Source organism: Haliotis asinina, chromosome 8 (assembly GCF_037392515.1).
Source record: "Haliotis asinina isolate JCU_RB_2024 chromosome 8, JCU_Hal_asi_v2, whole genome shotgun sequence".
In the NCBI taxonomy this organism is placed as follows: domain Eukaryota; kingdom Metazoa; phylum Mollusca; class Gastropoda; order Lepetellida; family Haliotidae; genus Haliotis; species Haliotis asinina.
The window spans coordinates 61,097,487-61,122,903 of record NC_090287.1 but is presented as its reverse complement, the minus strand read 5'-3'; the positions used below and the strand labels follow the sequence as shown (position 1 = coordinate 61,122,903).

Here is a 25,417-nt window from a genome sequence, read left to right as displayed (position 1 = left end):
AGTCAAATTTCACAAAATGTTACTGTTATTGAGTCAGGGTAATGCATTTAGGATTAATGCATCCATTTTCTGGCAACTACAGTTTGTTTCAAGGCATGGGGATAAACTGATGCAAACGACATTGAGTTGGTGCGTTGCTGATAACCGTATAAATGCTACACAAGAACTCAATGATTTTATTGTAAGCAATATCAAATGAAATTTTAGATGAAATTAATAAATAGCTTGGTAGCCTAAATCATGATGTACAATTTATTACAGACACAGTAATTACAGAGTAAATTTTTTATAATTGAGTCTGGACCAGATAATTCAGTGATCAGTGTCATGGGGGTCAATCTACACACTTGGGATATGATGACATCTGTCAACTAAGCCAGCGAACCAAAACTTTGTAGAAGGCGATCTTCCCTGTTCAGCAGATCTTGACAGAATCTTCAATAGTAGATGCAAGACGAGACTTATCACGTCTAGGTTCAGGGATGCTTATACAGATGCAATTACTAATTTATGTATACATTATTGATCATGGAGGTTTATAAAAGTTCCACAGTCAAACAAGAGGTTTTACAGCCAATACATTTCTATATGTGAAATGCTCTGCTAGTCAGACTATACTGCAGCATGTAAGAACATCACAAACACCAATGTACTTCTTGCCTTTGGATTACCTGTAATTAGTGGAACTATTCTGCCCAGGGTATCATTGACCAACCTTCCTCTGTATTACCCTTAATTGTGAAATTAATAGTAGTAATGAAACTCGGCAGTTGGTGAACCATATCGGTAAATGTAGAACAAAGTTTGACACACTTTGCTGTCATTACGAAATACAACCATTAATGATTAATGAAAGACCAAACAATGGATGCATTGCACTTTGCTAACACTATTGGAAATCCAATGTGGTAAACTATCAATACTTGCAATATGTGTTGTCAAGTATTGGAGCAAGAAGATGAATTCCTAGTTATTTATTTATATTAAAATAAGACAATGATAAAGCTACCTACCTGTGCCAAACAAAAGATAGTTTGGACTTGTCAACATGTTTTTAGAGCACAGTAGTGCAGTGGTAAGGCATGTGGCTATCACGCTAAAGGTCCAGGTTTGATCCCTGGTGGGGGCATCTCAGTCTGGGGCTTGAAGTGGGCACATTTGTGTAGTGTCTTTGGACAAGACACTTAGCTGTACACTTAATGTACCCCTGAGCATGTGTTGGCAGTGTGAGTGTTTAATTGTCTATCAGGCAGCGTGGCAGTATGCTCCCCAAGGAGTTGAAAAAGTATCTGATAGTATCACGTATCCTGTGAGTGGGTACAGTAAGGTACGTGACACTGTGAGCAGGCAGTGTGCCAGGATATGGGAGCTGTATAGGCAGACTGTTACAATTACTATTGTTTGATAGTATGTCATGTAGAGACAAAGCTATATGTGGCATGAGATGGCTCATAAACAGCACTTATTCTAAAAGCCTAAATGGTCACTACGGCAAACGTCTCCAGGAAGTTATTAGTTAAAAACATTTGGTTATCAATATTAATAGATAGGCATATTCTTGTTATCATTTTGATGCAATATTATAGTTATAAACCACACATACTGAAAGCAGAATTAGAAAACTTTTAGTGTACTACCATCCTAATGTGTCCAGTTTCTTATTTAAGTTTCTTGATTTAAGTTTGTCATTGAAAGAAAATGACAAAAACAATCAAAGTAATAAAATAGCAAAATGCCTTTGTACCTACAACATACAGTATGTATGTAGCTTTTGATATGTAATTACATATTTTAGATATTGATATCAAAATGCTGTTATTTTTAGCAGTGTTGTGAAAATATTTGGCCTTAATGTTCAGATATTTCTAAGGCTGATGTGAACAGGGTACACTTAATGGCCTCCTGTGCCGGAATATCCCTCAATGTTTTAGGTCAATCCCTGTAATGAATGTCAGCTTGAGAGGTGCTACAACGTCCGTAACTGTTGTATGAAATAACTGCTGTGTTATGTCGGCTTTCAGAGCTTTTGAATTACTTTCCTTGCCATAAAATGCAGTTACTTTGGGTAATAGCAGTCGCCCAATTGATAGTGAGAACGTTTGCGTTGTGTGACCATTGCTGAATCTTTAATGTGTGTAGTAGAGGCTAGGTGATCGTTGAGGACATTATGAGAAATGATGATAGAATGTTTTATTGCCAATTAAGATTATGATGGATATTACAACGTCCATGGTGCGTGGTTTGTCCACGATGGCATTGACAAGCCTGCAGTCGAAAGCTCTTCTCAACGTTGTGGAAGATGGGGATGCAGCTAGTGCCTTCATCAAAATGCAGGATTTGGTTGCTTAGTAACCTCTTGAAGATTGTTTGTTGACATGGTAACGGTTGATGGATAGGTCCAATCACACCACAAGCCTTTGAGTTGGGGAAGAAATGTGGTGTGTGCAGTGCTGAGGTGTGGGGTTTAATTTGCCAATCTGCAGATTGCTGACATGACTATTGCTAGATTGAGATTCAGCTCAGATAGAAGCCATCATGTTTACTGCCTGATGAGTAATTACAACATCCTGTGTACTGTAAGAAACAAACAATTGTGGAATTACACGTGAAGTGTAAACATTAATTTACATATTACTGATCTATTAACACATTCCAGTTGAATAGTGTAAGTGATTGCCTGGATAAAGGAACTTGTTGTAAATAAGGCAGAAAATTAACTGTTAAATTTCAATTACTTTGGATTGGATTTTTTAATTAAAAATATAGAATCGATCCTGCTTTGATTGTTCATGGTAGAACTTGCTAGAACATACATTTCAAAGTTTAATGGACAAATACATTTTGTAGTGTACAAGAGTGGATTTTTATGGAGATCAGGATCAATATGGCCAGTCTACCCAAGTGTGAAGAATGTCATATTTACATCAGAATTTGACTTCATTCTATCAAATGCATAATTGCAGTTGCATAATGAGAGATTAGACTAGAGTGAGTTGAAATGTATGCATTAAAATGGACAGGAAATGAGTGTACTCTCAACAGCACATTCCTTTTTCTAATTAGGCTTGGACGAATATACTCAATCAACTTCATTCCTGTGTATTGATGCAAATTACTGAATGAAAAAAAAAGTATGTCTATTTGTTCTCAGTGAAAATCATCTAGTGTCGTTAATTAATTTGAAAGTGAAAAATAAAATGTATTTAAATAAAGTGTTTTTCATAAACTGGCCCATGCAATAACATGCACCCCTGTCTGCTGCATTTAGTGTGCAGCTATTGAAAACTCCCAACATCACTGGGCTTACTTGTAACAATGGGCATGGAGATAGCAGAACACTGAGAGGAGCTCAGACACGCTTGATAACCCAGCATCAGTCAGACGTCACAGGGCATTAGGGCATTGCCAGTGTTTTGGGTAACAAACTTTCACAAATTGCATCAGAGGTATTGCAATATATTTGTTTAATTTGTAGGGCTGAATTCTAACGATAGGCAACTAAAACATAAACAATGATGTATGATCTCATAAATGATCAAGCCATACGGTTTCAAGTGAAACATGTTACTAAGAGGAAAATGTGGTAGTTCAACACTTCATCAAAATTTACACTTTCTTATGCTATATTTAAATTCAGGTATCCTACAACATAGCTTAGATTTCTTTTTAGACTTGGCCCCTTTGATGTGAGTACTTCTTAATCATAAAGAATACATAGTCAAGTCAAACATTTTAATAATTGGTAATTGTGTGTTCAGCAATGAGGAATCTGAATACATTTTTGGATCCATTTTGTATATGAAAGACTGTACTATGTTTTATGTCATGATGATTGGTTAGTATCAGCATTCAGTGAAACAAAGCTTCTGATAACAGGTGCTTGTCTTAATGACCTCATGGCTGGTTTAGATGTAACAACTGGTAGTTCTCAAAGTTTATCGGTTCTAGCCTGACCTGGGTGTTTTAACCCATGGATTCCAGCTTGCTTGGAAAATCAATGGTCAAATATGTATACAGCCTTTCTCTAGCATTTATGTGGCCCAGTTGTCATGGAAACTGAAATGTATGCACTAGAGTTCGATTCAACATGTGGCTGAAGTTCAACAGGTGTTGGCCTAGTTACGATCATGAACAGTGTAATACATTAGAAGTGTTGCTAGCTGCTAAATACCTGTAAGTAGTGGAAAATATTTTATTTCAATTGTTTAATTTTGTGAAAATAACACTTAGGCAGCAGTTATGGCACTTTATAGTGAGTAACATTTCATTCAAATCAGATATATTAGTCCCATGCAATGTCTCTGCATGAAAGTGTGAGGAAACGTTGATATAGGAAATGTTTGTCAAGTGAACCATCAGTGGATTTTCACCACCCAGTCAAGAGTCAAGGTGGTGTGGACTCATGAACCAATCATATGTCAGGTTTTTAAAACAATGTGATATAATTTCTTTGCTTTCTTGGCTGTATGCCATCCAATTTTTGATGTCGGAAAAGGTGCTGATAAACAATACCATTGATAAAATATGAAGCTTTTTAATTGCACAGCTTTATTATTTTTTAGTCAGATTATATTAGCAGATTTTGTTTGGAAAATCTCATTAACAAAGTCGTCTGTTATCCACAGTCTCTAACAGCAGTGAATTAGCCCCTTAGTTACTAGCACTAGTGAAGTATCCCCTCGATTAATAACACTTGTGAAATATCCCCCCCTAGTTACTAGCACTAGTGAAGTATCCCCTCGATTAATAACACTTGTGAAGTATCCCCCCCTAGTTACTAGCACTAGTGAAGTATCCCCTCGATTAATAACACTTGTGAAGTATCCCCCCCTAGTTACTAACATTAGTGAAGACTCCTCTCTTCCCCTCCCTCCTTCTTCCTCTCCCTTCCTCTCTTAGTCACCAATACTAGTGAAGTAAACTCCAGTGTTACTAACAATAGTGAAAAATAGCCACCCACCCACCCTCAGAGTTACTAACTAGTGAAATGGACCAGTTACTGACGCTAGTGATGTATCCCACCCACAGAGTTACTAACTAGTGAAACGGACCAGTTACTGACGCTAGTGATGTATCCCACCCACAGAGGTGCTAACTAGTGAAACGGACCACGAGTTACTAACACTAGTGAAGAAGCCATCCCAGTTCCTGATGCTAGTGAACAGCTCCCTAGTTCCTAATAGTGAAGTATCCCCCTAGTTACTAACACTAGTGAATTAGCTAGTGACTAACACTAGTGAAAGGCAGCCCCCCAGTTATTAACACAAGTAACGTTACACTACTGAATAGTAAGGCCCCCCTCCCCGCCCAGTTACTAACACTAGTGAAATAGGCCCCCATCTAACACCAGTGAAGTAGCCCCTCCCAGTTCATAACACTATAGTGATGTGTACCAGCCTGATTTACATATATTTCTATGTGCTGTGTTCTCGAAGAGCCACCCATAAAAGGCTTGATGTAGTGGCCAGTCTGTAATACCTATTGATTAAACTGTGTTACTGGTAGTAATGTCAGACATGTAGGAAATGTTTGTAGAGTTTCTCCAGTGTCATCTGGACTACTGCTGCCACTTGTGTGATATTAGGAAGTACATGATGGTTTTTGTTGAACTAATCTAAAATTTATAAAAGCATTGTATTTCTGTATGTTTGACGTTCCATAAACAATTGATAGAAGCCTTCGTTGAAGCATTTTGGAATGTTCCTTGGCGTTATGTAATGACCAATTCCTTGTATCAAAAGGGGTATCTTGTGGGTTTGAGGAATGTCATTATTGTATTCATTTCTTGGGAACTCTTATCTTTTGCAAAAGAGTCAGTGCAAGATGAATTCACCCAGAAATGTTGAGTTTGTAATAAAAAAATGTGTCCTGAGGTGCATGTCTAGAGCAGTACTAGTAGCAGCAGAGTAAAATGTATAAATTAATCTGAATATGTCTTTGACCTTTTTTTTTTTTTTAAACTGAATCAAGTAAGTATTCTTAGTTATGTTTTAATGTAATAAAAAAAGAGTTTAACTAAATTATTGCAAGTTTTGTTGCTGAAAACAAAATAGTCCAACAATAACTATACATATGGAAATTAATTAAGCAACACCAAATTCAAAGACACATAAAAACTTAACAAAGTTTAACGAAGTAATTTTGATGATTGATTATTCAATTTTGATGTATTGACATACAGCATGAGCTTTTCATGGGTTGATATGACGCGCGTGAAGCTTGCACAGCGCACGTGCATTGCTTTAACCTCAACTTTCGAAAAATGCACTTTTTCCCTGGGGTGTTTACAAGCGCAGGTTGTCGATTGCATTCGGTTTTTCATTCATTTCAATGTCATGGCACGTAGGAAATTATCAGAGGCCACTCGTTGGCAAATAATCGGCATGAGGAATGCTGGTATGTCTCTAAGACAAATCGGGACTCAAATCGGACGACATCATTCCATAATTTCAAAACTTTTGAAAAAATACCGGGCCACTAATGAAGTTAAAGACCTGCCTAGACCAGGAAGACCCAGGAAGACCACAGTCCGGGAGGACAGAGCTTTACTGAGACTTGTACGGCGCAGGTCCTTCGACTCGAGCTCTCGGTTGAGACAGGAGTGGCTTCCAGGGAGACCCATCTCGAACAGGACTGTTCGGAATCGTCTGAAAGCTGCAGGATACCGGGCAAGGAGGCCAATCAAGCGACCCAGACTGTCTCCAGCCCATAAGGCAGCCCGACTGGCCTGGTGTAATGACCGTTTGCACTGGAACATTGCCTCTTGGAGGAAGGTCCATTTCTCAGATGAGAGCCGGTTCTTGCTGCACATGGTGGACGGTCGTACTCGGGTCTGGAGGCAGAGGAACACAGCAATGGCTCCACGGAACATCCAGGAGACTGTGGCCTTTGGAGGAGGTTCCGTTATGGTATGGGGGTGCATTTCCATGAACTGCAAGTTGGATATCATTACCATCCGTGGCAACCTTAACGGTGTTCGTTACCAACAGGAGGTTCTTGACAGGGCTGTGGTACCTCATTTTGAGAACCATCCTCTGGCAACGAGACCCATATTTATGGACGACAATGCTAGACCTCACAGGGCGCATGCTGTAAATGATTTTTTGCGGCAAAATGCAATTGACAGAATTCCATGGCCTGCCATGAGCCCTGACCTCAACCCCATTGAACATTTGTGGGACTTTATTGGCCGTCGTGTGAGGCAGAGAGACCCACCAGTCCATAATCTCAACGAATTGACGGCTGCCCTGCATGAGGAGTGGAACAGGATCCCCCAGAATCAGATCCGGAGACTCATCCAAGGAATGAGGAGGCGTCTGGAATCGGTGGTGCGTGCGCAGGGAGGACACACTAGATATTGATGAAAGTCGGTGTGCAGACTCTCAGATGACTGTTCTTTCTTTCCATGTGACATTTGTGTTAATACACCTGACAACAACGTCTGTGGATGAATAGTAAATTGTGTCCATTTTTTCATGAATTTAAGACAGTTTTAAGAATTTGGATTTCGTTGCAATAAAGCAAAGTCTTGATACTTTTTCCCTTTAAGTTGTTTGTCAGAGATCGTCTGTTGAATAAAAAAGTGTCAAACTATATCAACCCGGCATATTTTGATTGTCAGAACACTTCAAAGTTGCTCCAATAGAAAAAATTGGGGTGTTGCTTGATTAATTTCCAGGTGTATAGATAAAACAACTTGCCAATAAAGATTTCGGTTACACATGTCAAGGTTTGTGATATACAAACTTTGGTTATCCATCAGGACCCTGGTAAGAACGTCAGCTACCAATGCATACGCTAGAACTCAGTACTAGAAGATTGGTTGGTTAGAATGGCTGACTTGGTTGATGCATGTCATTGTATTACTTTATCATTGCTAAATTATGTCAGACACGGGATGGCCTGTTCCAACCGTGAAAGTTTACATTGTTTTTTGAAAGCTTCAATATTGTCGGGAGTGCATTAAACTGTGTTAATTTGGTTTGGTTTGGTTGTTTTTAACTCTGCACTCAGCAATATTTGAGTTGTAAGTATCGCGTCTGGACCAGACAATTCAGTGGTCAACAGAATGAGCATTGTACTCCACTATAGTATGATGCTTATGCTGCTGATCACTGGATTGTCTGGCCCAGACATGAATATTTACGCAAGTGTAGTTTTGTACATGTCTGTACAGAAGTGCTGTGCCAAAGCACCTGTTTCATCTTGTTAGGTTTACTCAATGACTTGACACAGTAAGGTATGAACATGGTGGAAGAAACTTCCTCATGCAATCATCCACACGCATAGATTTTGAAACACAACACCGATGCATATAAGGCTGTAGTGATAGTGATTATGGTAATCGTATCACACGCTGATTGCAGTAAGGGCATTAAATATTTATGACACCAACAGGTTTATGGCCATTTCATTTCATTTAGGTGTAGATGACAAGGGCCCATCATCCAGCATGATAAACATAGTATTGGACTCTCTGTGGCCCCCAGAGATCAGTAACCTGCAGTGTGGGGAGCTTGGTGTCATTTGGTAAAGGCAGCCTCCAACTTACAGATAACAATCTGTAAATTATCATGTTTGTTGTTCTTGTTCTTGTTGTATATAGGTTGTCGTCGTCTTGAACAGATATGGAATGTTATCACATATGGTTATATATCGAGTTGTAGATTATCAATGTTGATACCATATCAAACACAGTATTATGTGTATCAATATTTATTAAATAATTCACTGAGAAAGATATTTGTATTACTATTTAGCAAAAGAAGGCAGGAAATTATGTTATAAACATTCTTTCAATTTTCAAAGTTTGCATTGTATTTATTACATCCTGGTGTTAGGGAAGTGCTGATACTGTTCAGGTATTGTCATTGTATTATCATTGTATTATCATTTGATTTGTCATTATATACATGTAAGTAAGAGTTGATAAATACAACAGTGGATCATGTTTTGTAAACTGATGCCACTTAAATGCGACCCAAATGTCGTTACACTTGGATGAAACTCGAAAGTCAAAATTATGTTTCTTGTTTTATGGATTTCTGTCTTCAGAATACAACTACAAGGGAAGGTAAAAACAAATTTGAAAATCAGCAGTCGCTGCAAAACCTCCCATGAGTTTTTCCCCAAACAAATGCTTTGTGGAGTGGAAGACTTACTCCTGCATATCTTAATGGTAGGATTTTTAGATGAAAACTTGACCAGTGGATATGTAAAACAAGCAATATAATTGGTCTGGCCTTTTGATGAAAAGGTCATTGACACCTTCTACAATTACTTTCATGAGCTAAACTGATGTTTGGGTACATGATCCTTGCTGGTTGGCCTAATTGAAAAGCATCACATAACCTTTGTACAGTTTTTGGCATGGTTGACCTGTCACCAATTTGAAGAACATGTTTGCCCCACTGTCATGATAGCTGTTGACGCATCAGTGTGTGCTAGCAACCTGAGCAATTGTTCTTTTATGTGGAAAAAGTCAGTTAATTTGATGTATCTTATTGCAAACTGGTCCTATTATAGGGTTTGGCTATCGTTCTGTTGAATGATGTTAAGAGCTTCTCTTTTTCATCAAATACAGGGGATAATCAAGCTATTGTCTCTTTAACGTCACTGAAGTTAACATGGTTGATCCTGATTGGTTGTTACATTGGATATCAGCAACATCATAATTGTATGGTTTGGTGTAGATCTTCCAAGTTCTGGAATTGAGAACTATAAAAGATTAAAGGAAGGTCATTGTTGCAACTTGCATGTACGTTCTTCAAGCCGTCACATCATTTGCTAGCCAAGGGCTAGCAGGCTAGTGTTAATCTGTAACAATATGCTGACACTAACACAATATGTTTTGTCCTTTTGAATATCAATAGACATTCATGAGGAAAGCTGTGGCCAGAACTCTGGTTTGTTATAAACTTCAACGAAAATATTTTGTAGCTTTACCCTGCTTGCGTGGAGGTGTTTGTATAACCATTTTCAGTGCTGGAACGCAAATAAATAAATGTACATAAGGTCTGTTATTTCTTGTCATGGTGTCAGTAATTACATTTTACAAATGTTTTAGGTTAGCTTTAGGAAGTTTTCATGGTTGCCTAATTCCAACCAGTTTGTTTCCATTGCTTGGGTTTGTCCTTAATTATTTAAAGTGAAATGCTAAGCTTCTTTAAAAAATGTCTGTGTGATGGCTCTGTCTTTTTATTTTTGTGTTAAAACCTTTTGTTTAAGTCAACCTGAAATCATTCGACTTCTCTCACCTTTCTTCTTTTCCACTTGACATGCCACCTAAAATAGTCCTTAAAACCCCCCAAAAACTGTGGTTCTGCTGATAAAAAAACAAGGATAATATTTGGAGATAACTGTCAATATATATATATCATATAGTTAAAAGGAAAGTCTTTTAAAGGGATATACATGAAATATTTTGTACAACAATTACACTTACCTTTGCCTGTAACAATAACACTTTTAATCCATTGAATGTCACTTATCCAATGAGATTATAGCTTGTATCATGTCTGTTTGTGCCTGTAGCTGGGCTGAGACTATCATAAAGTATTTTACTTAAATTAGTTCTCTTGTTATCATGTACGATTAAATTTGTTTGTGTTTAGTAGATCTTGTATTTACCTGTTTAGTGATTAATGAGACAGTTCAAGCATTTGTGGCGCTGTAGGCAGGTAGAGACGACCAAGCAGGAAGCGCTGTGCTCAGTTATGGTTAATTACCCTCTTTATCCCAGCCCAACCACGAGCATCTATTAACAAACGTGAACAACCTTTAGTTTATTTTGCTGCTTACGGCAACTGATTGCAAGTAGAGACTGACAAATAGCCTGACAGACAAAGAGATATGGATTCTAGGCACTGGATGTCTTCAACAATATTTACACTGGACTCCTTCCAATCAAAAACTGACATAGAATTGAAGTTTTTGTGCTCTGCTGCAGTAGCATCATGTTGCCGTGGTAACCAGATGGTGTGGTGGCCTGGTATGTGTAAAAGTATTTGCCGCTAACAGGATTTGTGCTATCTTGTCCCCGCCGCTGCAGTGCTGTAATGGTCTAGCCGGGAAATGGGGATCCTGGATATTGAGATGGCATCAGTGATTGCGCTTATTACATGTACTGATGTTACCGTGTCAGACGCCGAAATGGTAAGTCGTTAACACTTCTTTCTAATTTAGTTGAGCCTTGGACCAAGATTTGTGGAATTTCTACAGGACACAGTTCACATTTTTTATTGACTATTCTGCCCAAGTGGTACTGAAACACTCATTGTATTGGTTTCTTCCTGTGAAGTTCTAATGACCCAAAGGCAAAAACAGTTTAAATGTTCATTGGCAATAGCATTCTGTGTCCTGCTGATTTGATAAGGCTGCCTGAATAAGTGAAGTTTCATGTATGAGAAATGACTGAAATAGATTTATCCTAATTTAAATTGATACTGTTGATATTTCTAAATTAAAGAAAGGGATTTATCCAAAGGGATGGAAAGTTGTTCCTCTGGTGTTATATTCCCATGGAAACGTATTCGTTAGGTATCTGTTTTGAAAAAGAAGTGGGTGTGTGGATGCAGCGTCACTTATGGTTACTGAATGTATTGCAACAATCTCTGTGGGACTGTACCGGTGAATGTTCAGTGAAATTTTCTTTTTGATCTTGTTTTGTGATTAATAATGTCAAGGTTGAACTGTATTTCCTTATTACTTTCTGGTTTGAGATCTTAGTGAGTGAGCTTAATTTTACACCGCACTCAGCAGTGTTCTAGCAATATGGCAGTGGTCTGTAAATAATCAAGTCTGAACTAGACAATTCAGTGATCAACAGCATGAGCATTGATCTGCGCAATTGGGAACCAATGATGTGCCCACCGAGACAGGGAGTCTGACCACCCGATCCCATTAGTCGCCTCTTACATTAGTCACCTTTTATGGCAAGCTTGGGTTGCTGAAGGCCTGTTCTACCCGGACCTTCTCGTGTCTTGAGATCTAAGAGATACCCTTGCAACAGTAACTGAAATATGACAAAGTTGGAACCATGAAAGAACCGCCTTTCAGGACCTGTCTTTTATGATTTACACATTGTAGGATCTACGTGACACGCAAACTTACCCTTGGGTCTGTGTATATTGAATTTCTTTAGATACACAGACAGTTTAGCAGTGCTGTTTCCTTCCATTGATACTTGAACCAGTTCTTCCATCTGTTGAAATATGTTTCCCAACATCTTTAGAAAATACCAATGGCAGAAGACTTTTCTCTAAACCATGTAAAGCGTGTATATTATTTTCTTTAACACTTTGTGTATGAAATCTTTCCCATTTACCTCAAATGTCTTATCGTAGGCCCATGGCAGGACAACTATGTAGTCCTGTCAGTAGCTTTTGCATTATCTCTTAATTACAGGTGTAAGTAATTCACTGAAAGTAATGGGATACCTCATTCTTTAGATGCTTTGATACAAAACAGAATGTATTTGATTCAAGATGTTAAATATACTTTTAACATAAATGTCATGGTAGTTCACATTGTCTTTGGGAGTTATTTTCCACATTTGTCAGTTATGAAAATACCATGTCAATGAAATAATTCAGTTATGAACTCCAAATAGAGCAAAGTTTGTGAAAGCATGTCTTGTGGTTTTGACCTGTCTTGTAAGTAATGTCATGGAGTGCATGGCTATATGTTTATTGGTTTTTAATGTAACTTTAGATGAAAAATATCTAACAACTACTAGAAAAATAAACAAAAAACTTTAGATATTGTTCTCTTTATTCGTACTCATATCTTACAGAGGACATGTCATGTGACAGTCCAGGTTTGTATAGAGGACATGTCATGTGACAGTCAAGTCTGTATGGAGACGTATCATGAGACAGTCCAGGTCTGTATAGAGGACATGCCATGTGACAGTCCAAGTCTGTATGGAGACGTATCATGAGACAGTCCAGGTCTGTATAGAGGACATGCCATGTGACAGTCCAGGGCCTATATGTTCAAGCTCTCTTAGTGCTAAGATTGTTGTGAGTGCCATACATTAACATTAACTAACGACTATCTTAGTGCTAAGAGGGCTTAAAAAATCTAGGCCCAGGTCTATACTGAGGGTAGGTCATGTGACAGTCGAGGTCTATATAGAATACATGTCATGTGACAGTCAAGGTCTATGTAGAGGACATGTCATGTGACAGCCCACGTCTATGTAGAGGACATGTCTATTGACAGTCCCGGTCTATGTAGAGGACATGTCATGTGACAGTCCAAGTCTGTAGGGAGACGTATCATGTGACAGTCCAAGTCTGTATGGAGACGTATCATGTGACAGTCCAAGTCTGTATAGAGGACATGTCATGTGACGGTCCAAGTCTGTATAGAGGACATGTCATGACAGTCCAGGTCTCTATAGAGGACATGTCATGACAGTCCAGGTCTCTATAGAGGACATGTCATGACAGTCCAGGTCTCTATAGAGGACATGTCATGACAGTCCAGGTCTATATAGAGGACATGTCATGACAGTCCAGGACTATATAGAGGACATGTCATGACAGTCCAGGTCTGTATAGAGGACATGTCATGACAGTCCAGGACTATATAGAGGACATGTCATGACAGTCCAGGTCTCTATAGAGGACATGTCATGACAGTCCAGGACTATATAGAGGACATGTCATGACAGTCCAGGTCTCTATAGAGGACATGTCATGACAGTCCAGGTCTATATAGAGGACATGTCATGACAGTCCAGGTCTGTATAGAGGACATGTCATGACAGTCCAGGACTATATAGAGGACATGTCATGACAGTCCAGGACTATATAGAGGACATGTCATGACAGTCCAGGTCTGTATTGAGGGCATGCCCTGTTAGTACAGATCGATATAGAGGACATGTCATCAGTATACAGATATATATGTATTTTTAGGACATGTTGTCCCCTTCTGATCATGTGGACGGGAGAGGCTAATAAATGTTTTGTCCCACCAGTGGTCAGTCAAGTGTGAAGCTAGCAGCCACTTCAGGTCAATTCATCCATCTTTGCCTTCAGCTGAAAGCTTTGGCACATTCAATATTCTGCTATTATTCTAACACAACGAACGCATCCTTGCTTTGCTTTGTACAGGAGCAAGGAGCATGAAATTCATACACAGTTGTCAGTACTCGGAGCCAAGTATCTTGCCCAACTTAACAAAAAACATCCTTCCGCGTATCTCTTCGTCAAATATGTTATTTGGTTGCCATAGCAGTAGACAGGTCGTATTTGGGAGTCGGTGTTGGGGAAACAAGACCCCTCGCTATCCAGATGTGTTTACCAGCCCACCACATCGTTGTCACAGGAAGTTCTCAAAACCAATAATGTGTATTGTTACCATGGTGATATGTGTATCTCGGTGGCTGGTTAGGTCCAGATGGCTTATGGCGCTCTCGCTTTCAAAGCAGCCGTTAGAAGCAGCTGTGGGGAAGAGGATCAGGAGGGAGCCATGTTGTACTCTACCTGCAGTTGGGTGGAAGGTGGGGCTTGCAGAAGGGCAGAAAGGGCTATAGAGGGATGGGAGGAGGGAATATGTGTGAGAATGGAAGGAACTGTAGTAGGGGGATTGGTGTGGAGGAGGCCTCTAGGAAGCTGGGACCAGTGGTAAGGGGGATGGGAGTAACTGCGTGCTGGGAGGGGGTAGGGGGACTCTGTGGTAGAACGTGGAGGAGATTAGTATAAGGAGGGGCTGAATGAGGGTAAGGGCAACATGTGGGAGGGTAGAGTAGGTAATTGCTAGAGGGTGGAGAATTAAAGTGAGGTGGCTGTATATATAATAACAGATCATACCAAATCAATAGAAATTATCCACAGAATGAGTCGTCTGATGACTAGTGGAATGTTGAAGTCAACTTGGCCTTTTCACTGGTGCCATCACACTGAAAGCTTCATTTCTCTGCACACTTTGCTGACAACAGAGGAGACAAGAAACCCACAGACACTGTACCTAGGAAGTTCCAGTTCTAGTTCTTGTTCATTGGGACTCTTGTTCAAGAAGCTATCCGAGTGCTATGGTGAAGACAACGACCATATCTTAACATAGGTTTATGATGAAAGCGCTAAAATTGCCTTAGGGAATGGGGACCAGAGTACAGTGTATAAAGCAATGTTGGTACTAAGGTGGTCATAAGTTCCATATCCTGGACTTACGACAGACACAGTACTGAGGTTGTTTTGTACAGCTCCCAAGACACTCCAGTCCTACAGTACTGCTTGGGCTAATCATGTAATTCTTTCTGATCCTCGTTTACATGTGATTCTTGAATTCAGGAAGCTATTAAACATTTAGTACTGTCCATTCCACAACCATTATGATCGAGACGTTTATTTTACAAAACATTGCTCTGGCGTGATTGATATGATAACATTAGGTAAGTCTAGACACCGAGTTGCTTCATGTGAGTAAAGGAAGCGACACCTCAGTAATGTCAAGGCCTTTGACTTAAAGCTTTGTTTTACATTAATGGTGGTGAAAGTAATTAGGAGATGAAACAAATGCCTACAAAATTATGTATTTTATTCAAATGTCTGAAAAACCATGTTGAGATGGTTGCATGCATGACTACCAATGGAATCTTATTCAGCTTCATCGGTTTATGGAGGTTCAATTTATCCATGATGCATATCACAGTATTATTTGTGAATGCTCTGAATTGTGTGATTTCAAATAGCCATTTTTATCATGTGTTTATGTTACTCTAACCAGATATCTTTGAAAAGTTTCCATGGTTCCAAAATGCAAGTCAGCAAAGATAAGAAGTTAATACTCATTTACCTCCCTTGTGTGTATGCTCATTCCTACTCTTTATCAACAATACCCAAGTCTCAAAGATGGTGATGTGGTCAGTCATTTCAAATATGAAAGGTGAAGCTGTAGTGTGCAAGTGCATCAGCCTAAAAAAGACATGTCTATAGTTATTTAGCCAACATTACTGAACATTTATGGGGCTATATCTGAACTTCCAATTCATGCAGCAATGATTCATATTGCTTTTGAATTAAAACAATTGAAATTATGCAATTTATTCTGTATCGCACAAAACTGATATGCTTTGACCCCATCCGCAGCTACGATATGGTTTCTCACTTATTTTCACCATCTACTGATATCCACATTTATAAATCTTTCACCCATAATATGTTATGATACCCAATATCTGCTACATGATATCACTGTTATTACATCACTGTTATTACTTGATGTATACCAAGTGTATCACTAATATCACTGTTGTTACTTCATGTGAAGGGGTGATGGGATAGCCAAGTGGTTAAGCTGTTTTCTCTTTACAGCGAAGACCCTGGTTCGATTCCCCACATAAGTACAATGTTGTGGAGGCCATTTCAGGTGTGCACAGCTGTGATATTGCTGGAATATTTCCTATGATCAGTGTAAACCTATACTCACTCACTTATTCACTTCATCTGCAAGTTATTGTTATACCTGATATCGCTAGTATTACCACCTTCAGCCACATGATATCAATGTGAGTCCCCTACATGATGATATCAGTATTGTTTCTACTGTATATATCATACAAATTATCATCTTGATATCACTAATGTTTAACCTTTAGCTACAAAATAACACCACTACTATTCCACACACCGACAACTTCATATCACTCTTGTCTCCCTTTCATACTGTACCATTGTGCAGCATTCCAGACTTGGAAAAAAGTCTTCTAGTCTGATGTAGGTAAAACTGAGGACCAGAAACATTGACTGGTGAACAGTTTTACCATTAGGTAGATAGCAAGTCTGGATGAGTCAGTTGATTTGGATTGGAAAATTTACACTTATCACTGTCCCCACTACTTTATTTGATGATGTGGACATCTACCTCCGTCAATGAATCATGCATAATGCATGTTTCATTGCATACTGAGTTCACTGTCTAGTGCATTTTCGCAGCATTTCCACACAATGTCTGGGAAAAGATGTTTTCAAACAATGGGGGTTCTTCTAGTGCAGTTTTGTTTTTCCAGTAATTTTAAATAAAATGGTTGAATTTATTGAAAGTAAAACTGAAAGGATTGCCTTCTATTTTCATTTGTAATTTCAACAAAAGTAAACGAAAAAAGATCAGATGTTCAAAGATTTTCAGCTTTTTCAACACAATGTTTTCCTTGTATGACATGGTGCATAAGTTCTCATAATGCTGGAATGCTTTACTGTTGTTTGTTTGAAGGATGCCTGCCAAATAGCATTGTATAGCTGTTATTTGACATGGGACAGTTGATGGGGTTGAAAACTGTAGTACAAGTTTGAGGAGAAGAAAAGAGTGTCTAAGAAACTTGTTATGAAAATTTTATTGCTATATTACAAGACAAATGAGGAATATTGATGAGGCCAGCATTGCTTGTACAGCAAATAGTATGATGAAAATAGAGTGACTGTTTTATCATCAGTTTGGTAAACTTCACCAATTCTAGGCCCATGAGGTCTGGTGTAGAATAGGCCTTCAGCAACCCATGCCTTGCCATAAAAGGCCACTTGTCGGCATTGGGTTGTCAGGTTCTCTGACTTGGTTGGCGTATGTTATCAGTTCCAAATTGCACAGATCGATACTCATGTTGTTGATCACTGGATTGTCTGGCACAGACTCAATTATTTACAGACCACTGCCATATAACTGGAATATTGCTGAGTGTGGTGTTTAACTGAACTCACTCACTAATTCTATGTTAGGCTCTGTTCTTATTCAGTGTCAAGTTTAAATGTCGGTGAAATAGGCTGTACAAGTTGTATCCATAGAGTGGAAATTGAACCATGGTCTCCACTGTGACGAGGGATAACTTTTTCCACTATGCTACCCTTTTGCCCTCATAGTTTAGGTTTATCACATGTAAACTACCCTCTGACTTGTAGAATCTCGGTTTAAATTGGTCTGCATCAGCCCATGCTTGTCATCAGAGGTGACTAATGGGATCGGGTGGTCAGGCTCACTGACTTGTTTGACACATATCATTGTATCCCACTTGCATAGATTGATGCTCATTCTGCTGATCACTTGATTGTCTGACCTAGACTCAAATATTTACAGACAGGCACCATATAGGTGGAATATTGCTGAAACCAAAACCATGTAAGTTGCAAGAGGCTGCATGGGGTCAGGTTCACAGACTTGTTTGATGTCTTCTTTTCCAGATTCCATTGATCTCATGGTGCATATCACTGGATTGTCTGGTGTAGATTTCATTATTTGCAGTCTTCTGTCATATGGCTCAAATATTGCAGTGTTAAACAAAATGTCAATGGCTGTGATACCAATGTACATGCTGCATGTACTGCACAATATACAGGATGCCAATATTTCCGATCTTGCAGGTATTGTTGCGGAATGACTTTATGAAATCAATGTTTCTTAATATGCAGGATGTCACTCATGAATGGTAATGTATTGTCATGCAATATCATGATATCACCTAAAATGTTATGACACAAAATTTGTTTACACATATCCACACTTCTGTAGTTAGGTAATAAACATATCACATATATACACACATTGTATTCAATGTACATGTACATTCTTTATGGATAGCTGGTTTACCAAATATAGATAATATGACAGACAAATGTACAGCCATATCTCACCCTTGTAGTGTTAGGCGATATCACATAAGCATGCAGTGTACCTTATGGCACAAAAAATGCCACCTCTCCCATCTGTAATATTAGGACTATCACATACATGCATATTGTCCCACAGTATACATGATATCACATACATGCACATTGTCCCACGGTATAGATGATATCACATACATGCTCATTGTTCCGCAGTATACATGGTATCACATACATGCATATTGCCCCACGGTATACATGATATCACATACATGCATATTGTCCCACAGTATACATGATATCACATACATCCATATTGTCCCACGGTATACATATCACATACATGCTCATTGTTCCACAGTATACATGATATCACATACATGCACATTGTCCCATGGTATACATGATATCACATACATGCATATTGTCCCACAGTATACATGGTATCACATACATGCTCATTGTTCCGCAGTATACATGATATCACATACATGCATATTGTCCCACAGTTAACATGATATCACATACATGCATATTGCCCCATGGTATACATGATATCACATACATGCATGTTGTCCCACAGTATACATGATATCACATACATGCATATTGCCCCACGGTATACATGATATCACATACATGCATATTGTCCCACGGTATACATGGTATCACATACATGCTCATTGTTCCGCAGTATACATGATATCACATACATGCATATTGTCCCACAGTATACATGATATCACATACATGCACATTGCCCCATGGTATACGTGATATCACATACATGCATGTTGTCCCGCAGTATACATGATATCACATACATGCATATTGTCCCACAGTGTACATGATATCACATACATGCATATTGCCCCACGGTATACATATCACATACATGCATATTGCCCCACGGTATACATGATATCACATACATGCTCATTGTTCTGCAGTATACATGATATCACATACATGCATGTTCCCCCACGGTATACATGATATCACATACATGCATATTGTCCCACGGTATACATGATATCACATACATGCACATTGTCCCACGGTATACATGATATCACATACATGCTCATTGTCCCACAGTATACATGATATCACATACATGCACATTGCCCACGGTATACATGATATCACATACATGCATGTTCCCCCACGGTATACATGATATCACATACATGCATATTGTCCCACGGTATACATGGTATCACATACATGCTCATTGTTCCGCAGTATACATGATATCACATACATGCATATTGTCCCACAGTATACATGATATCACATACATGCATATTGCCCCATGGTATACATGATATCACATACATGCATATTGTCCCACAGTATACATGGTATCACATACATGCTCATTGTTCCGCAGTATACATGATATCACATACATGCATATTGTCCCACAGTATACATGATATCACATACATGCACATTGCCCCATGGTATACGTGATATCACATACATGCATGTTGTCCCGCAGTATACATGATATCACATACATGCATATTGCCCCATGGTATACATGATATCACATACATGCTCATTGTTCTGCAGTATACATGATATCACATACATGCATGTTCCCCCACGGTATACATGATATCACATACATGCATATTGTCCCACGGTATACATGATATCACATACATGCACATTGTCCCACGGTATACATGATATCACATACATGCTCATTGTCCCACAGTTAACATGATATCACATACATGCACATTGCCCACGGTATACATGATATCACATACATGCATGTTCCCCCACGGTATACATGATATCACATACATGCACATTGTCCCACGGTATTCATGATATCACATACATGCTCATTGTTCCGCAGTATACATGATATCACATACATGCATGTTCCCCCACGGTATACATGATATCACATACATGCATATTGCCCCACGGTATACATGATATCACATACATGCATATTGCCCCACGGTATACATGATATCACATACATGCATATTGCCCCACGGTATACATGATATCACATACATGCATATTGCCCCACGGTATACATGATATTACATGAAAATGTATGGGGGATATCACATATATGCACTTGCCCCATAGTATACATGATGTAATATATGCACATGTGATTTCAAATGACGATATACATGATATCACCTCAAGTTCATCTCCATCAACTGATTGACGACATGTATGTGAACTGTGAGTTGCCACTGTCAGCCTGGAGCAGAGCAAACAACAGTATGCATGGCGTTGAGTCCATGACAAATAGAGTGTGAAGGAATGGGAAGCTGTCGGATGATAAATATAGCTGGCTGGAGGTTATCTGATCGCTGGGCTTTGTATTTACAGACTCTTAAGTTGGTATAGGGCTGTGCAATAGTATTAACATATTGATTACATACAGTCTTATTGAGATGCAGACAGAATACGCTGAATCTTTCACCGTCATCTCCAGCACTGTCTCATCACAGATTGAAATATCTGTCAATAATTTTCACATCTTTAGTGTCTGGGTCAAAATTTAACTGTTTGAAATCTAAAATTGATGTGAAGAGAGTCCCCCTGCATAAGGGTGCCTAATAAGAGGCCGGGAAGGAAAACTGAATTTGTGCTGGCTGCTTCATCTTGGTTTCCAAGGCAACGATAGCATGTTGCCATGGAAATAGGATGCCTAGCAGGAAAAGGGGCACAGCTGTGGCTGTAGCTGATCACATGGGTGTCTGAGTCAGTGATAGACCTAGCTTGCCACACAGCCAGCCAGCCAACCAGATTGTCCATAGCCCGACTGCCTTACATTCACTGGCTGCTCTGTGGCTATCACAATACCAGGGATGCTTCGCTACACTTCAGCCCAACTCTCGTTATGCACACGCTTCAGTGACTGTGTTGGTGTCACCAGACGCCATTTTCACCCACCATACCCATCCTGCAGCTAAATATGAAGTCCAGGCTAGTATTCATCCCCTCATCTGGTTGTTACCATCCTTGACAGCTGACTGGGATCATTCAGAAGGTATGTGTATATGTGGCGGCCATTTTTAAAAGGACACGTCTGATACCATGCCTCCCACAGTGGTTGATCATTTACCGAAACACCAAGTTGACAAAACTTTCTCACACACCTCCCATCCTTTTGACATCATGTCTTAATACTGTGTTTATCTGTTTGACATCTTTGAAGCTGGTTGTATTTATTGGGTGTTGTGTTTAAGTGGGAACAATGAGAGTAAAGTAGGCTAGTGTTTACAAGGGACTGTCGACAGCTGTCCTGGTATTGAGGTTACATTGTGACAGCCCCAAGACTATTACAGTCCTGTGTCTCCCCATCAGCTGGTCTCATGGCAGGAGAGACTTGTTTCAGCATCTAACAGTACTTAAACCTGAATAAGCTACTGACTTAACCTTTAACACATATTGATGTTACACTTGTAAACCTGTTTCCATGGTTACTATCATTATCTAGGTGTATTGTTGACAAAATCAGGATGCTTTCTAAGCAAGAGCATGGAAACTGTGAATTATCAACCGACATGCAAATAGAAGAAATCTGCTTTAACACACAGAAAATTGATGTGTAGCTTTGAAGTACTTTGTGTTTCATTGGTGAAAGTTTATAAAGTTTTATCTGAGTAAGGGAAATGCAATTCAGAAATTTGCTGGGACTGCAAACTCCATTACATAAAGAAGATATATCTTTGTGTCATACGGAAAATTGTGAATGGTTGCTTCACCAGCATGGTAAGATGTATCAGCATTATAATAGATATTCAGTTATTCTTTTTAATGTACAATGATAAGAATGAAGACTATACGTTATTAGTTGTGATGACAGCAAGTGGTCATTTATACAGGAACATGTACATATCTCGAAGGTGTGATTAACAATCCATATTGCTGACCTCTTTACAAATATTGATCAGTGTATTTAAGAACTTGCTCTTCAGGGTTTAATTTAATGTAACAAAACAAAGTTTGTGCCATTAATACTTTTTTTAACTGAGATATTAATACAGATAACCAAAACAATATATACAATCTTCAAGACAATGAGTAAGTCTTTCAGAAAATTTTCAAAGCTAAAATAAAGTCTTGACGTACACTCGCCAACCCGTTGAAAGTGACATCTACTTTGAGTGGACCTTTAAAAGTTACTGTGAGGAATGAGGAGGATAGTTCTTTGGAGATGCAAGTGCTTTATTATAGTATATGCCACATTTTGGTGTTGAAAGTAACATGGATAATTAAATTATATGTAATCCGGTAGTTTCTCTTACTTGATATGGATATTTAACATGCACTATCAAACATCATGCATATTTTAAACACAGCTTTACTTATGTACAGTTAAATTGTCATGGTTTCCAGAACAGGTAGTTGACACCTTCAAAGTGATTTAGTATCCATGTTATGAAATGTCTTCCTTGAGTTCTTCAGGTGGTATTTGTAATAAAAACATTTAAAAAACACAAAATATCTCAGTCAACATCAAACACTTTCCACCTCCACAATTGTATAGCATTAACTGCTGAATCAGCTGAAAGTAACTGCTCCCCAAACACGAGTTAACTGCTTATATAAACTTAATCAGACATGGGAGATTAGAGGGGTGTGAAGTTATCCAGGGCAGTAAGCATATTGTCTCAGTGTATTCAGCTACAATTTAGTGACAGGCCACAATGAGCTGTTACTCTACTGTGGAGTAGGCCCCCCCAGGCTCTGTATCAACATGGCCTGGTGAACTGTTACATAATCTATTACCCTCCTCATTAATTACTGGCTGCCTATCCCCAGCTAATCTGGATGTACAGTGGGACATCTTTCAGTTGCCAACTGCAGAGAAGCAGAACTAGTTAGGCCCTTCAGTCCATGCAGTAGGGTGCAAGTGTCAGTCTACGGTATATTATAGGAAAAAGTTTGGGATACTTGACTTGGACAGTTGTATCTTAGGACACAGGACTTCTGAATCAATCCACAAGGTAGGGATATGGTGGTGGATGAAACTGTTGACATGTGTGGTATCAAGATTAACTCTGCATTTTAAAATTGGTGAAACATAACAATTCTGTTATGTCAAGAAACTGATCATAAGATATAATTTCTAACCCACCTGTAACATGTTCAAACCATCAAAAAATGTTGAAGTTTTGAAGTCAACACGAAGCCATAGCAAACTCCTGGAAGTTACAGACCTCCTTTTTGAAGCCTGTTGCAATGTTAGGACGGCTGTCATAATTACAGTTAATATGCTATGTGACTCATTTTATCGACCTTAGGTCATAATTATATATTATATGGATATTGCATATTTAAGACATGTCCTTTTCCTGGACACAGGCTGTGAGTGTACTTCATATAGAAACTGACTGACAGTGATACGTGTGTCGTGACAATATGAACTCAACTCCTCATCGCTGAATTTTAACTAAGTTATGGGCAGTGTGGATATTTGTTACTAAATTTGTGTTATTTCATAATAATCCACAGTCGATTTGGGTTGTAATTGAAGTCCAATTACTTGATGTTTTGACACACACAAACTTGTAGATATGCAAGTTTTGTTATGGTATGGCACTATAGTTTGAACCTGTTTTTAGTGCACCCTAATTAAGCAATGACACACTGCTTATGAAATGCATCATAATGTGTTCTGCATTTACAGAATTGCAATAAAAATGGGTCATGTATAACTTCCCCTTGTATGACACCATTCATGGAGCCACATAAACTAAAGGCCCATTGATTGCTCAGTGATACAATTAATGAGAACAAATACTGTGTGTCACATATCTCTGTGGGTGAGTTAGATGTGGTGTCTGGCTGTCAAACAGAAATGAAGGTGTGACACACAACATGGTTGTTGGCGGAGACACTTGCAGTAAATCACTCTTGATTTGTCTAAGAACCGAACAGAAATGAGCTTTTGTGATAGAAACCTGGCTAGCTATTCTCAAAACGTTCGTAGGGCCACAAACTTCTTAAGCCCATTCTCAACACATTTGCTACAAACAAAGTTAAGAATTTTTAAGAACGAACTACGAACACTTTGAGAATAAGGGCCCTGTATTGCAAATTTGTCTTAATTATCCTATGAACACAGGGTTAACGTATATGTTATGACATGCCTAGCTATATTGATATCCTTGAAAGAAAATACCAAGGGAAATAATGTACTTAACTAAATACTTACCCACTGTATTTTATAACAAATGGTCAAATGCTTTGTATGTATTCCTAAAGCAAAACTGCCTGAAACTGTCCAACGACTCATAGTTCTGTGCACACGTAAGTAAAAGATAATAAGCTTGTGAGGACTGGGAAGCCATGCGTACTGTACAAGTCCTTAATGGTGATGTGATTCATAAATGATGGATGTGAAAGTGGCAATATAAAACATTCTTTTGTAAGCACAACCTAAAATGTACAAAATAAGATGTAGAGCCTGTTTCGACTTGTTGGTGATACAGTTTCAGTGTACACAGGCAGGTGTGCCTCACGCTGCAGGAAGCCCCTCACTGTCTATCTGTAATGATACGAGATCATTGTCGAGTGGCATCCCACCGAAGCAACAGGTCTGTGCATTTGTAGTTGAGGAGGAGTTGAGATTATCTTGTTTAAGCAGGCTCCTGGCTACTTGATTTTATCAGCTACAAATAGGGATCAAAGTTGTATTAAATCGTCACTGCTCTCATTCAGACATGCGTTGAAACAGGTAATTTTCAGACAATTGATATTTTGATGTTTCTATAATAATTTGGTAGCATTGCCACAAAACTTTGTGCAACATACTGAAG

General features: G+C 38.8%; 2 protein-coding genes across 3 annotated transcripts in view; one reads left to right on the top strand and one right to left on the bottom strand.

Moving 5' to 3' along the window:
* LOC137294674 (alpha-soluble NSF attachment protein-like) overlaps positions 1 to 25,417 on the bottom strand; it is a 282,044-nt gene that overhangs the window by 181,723 nt on the left and 74,904 nt on the right. The window lies entirely within an intron of this gene.
* The window catches only part of LOC137295081 (forkhead box protein N3-like), a 54,624-nt gene that overhangs the window by 5,507 nt on the left and 23,700 nt on the right, over positions 1 to 25,417 (top strand). The window contains exon 1 of one of the 2 annotated variants that reach the window (XM_067826363.1): positions 21,448 to 21,639. The exons of the other annotated variant lie outside the window; for it this stretch is intronic. The gene's annotated coding sequence lies outside the window, so the exon portion shown is untranslated. Of the gene's footprint in view, positions 1 to 21,447; positions 21,640 to 25,417 lie in introns of those variants that run through there. 2 annotated transcript variants of the gene reach the window in all.